The sequence below is a fragment of the Microcaecilia unicolor genome, chromosome 10, assembly GCF_901765095.1.
Source record: "Microcaecilia unicolor chromosome 10, aMicUni1.1, whole genome shotgun sequence".
In the NCBI taxonomy this organism is placed as follows: Eukaryota; Metazoa; Chordata; class Amphibia; order Gymnophiona; family Siphonopidae; genus Microcaecilia; species Microcaecilia unicolor.
Window position 1 is genome coordinate 49,488,063 of NC_044040.1, and position 855 is coordinate 49,488,917.

Consider the following 855-nt stretch of genomic DNA (forward strand, 5'->3'; position numbering starts at 1 on the left):
TGGGTCTAGGACTTGAAAAATGCTGCACCTAGGCTGCCCTAGATATCCTATTTAATAGTTTCCAAGGAGGTCAAGTGATACATCATGTAATGGTTGTGCGTACTTCAGCTCACATGCCACTGACTCAGATCCAAGCATAACTCCTAAGTCATTTCCCATGGCGATGACAACACTGCATCAGAATCCCTGCTCCACATTTTAAGCAAAGCAATCAATCAAAGTCATCATTAACAGTACAGAGTCAGCATGAAGCCAACCCATTCATGGCACGTATTAGGTGTCACAAGCAAACCAAGCCAATAAAATAGTTTAAAAGGAAAATAACCTATAATTATCTCAGATTTATTTTATACTTCCGTATAAAATAATGTTTTTCTTTGATTTATGGTCAGAAAATAGCAGCTTCCATATGCATGATCTAGTTTTTCCAATTATTTTATTATAAAAGTCCATCTCAACTATGTCATTGCATGTTTTTTGCATTTAATTGGAACTCATTAGGTTTGTTTTTCCTAGAAATGCATATGTTTGTTGCCCCTATTAATGAACAAAATTTGTGTGGAGTGGAGGAGTGGCCTAGTGGTTAGAGCACCGGTCTTGAAATCCCGAGGTGGCCGGTTCAAATCCCACTGCTCTTTGTGATCTTGGGCAAGTCACTTAACCCTCCATTGCCTCAGGTACAAACTTAGATTGTGAGCCCTCCAGGGACAGAGAAAATATCCAGTCTACCTGAATGTAACTCACCTTGAGCTACTACTGAAAAAAAGGTGTGAGCAAAATCCAAATAAAAATAAATAAATCCAAATAAAATTTCAGGTCCTTCTTTGCCGTTTTTCCTCTGAATTCCCTCCACAT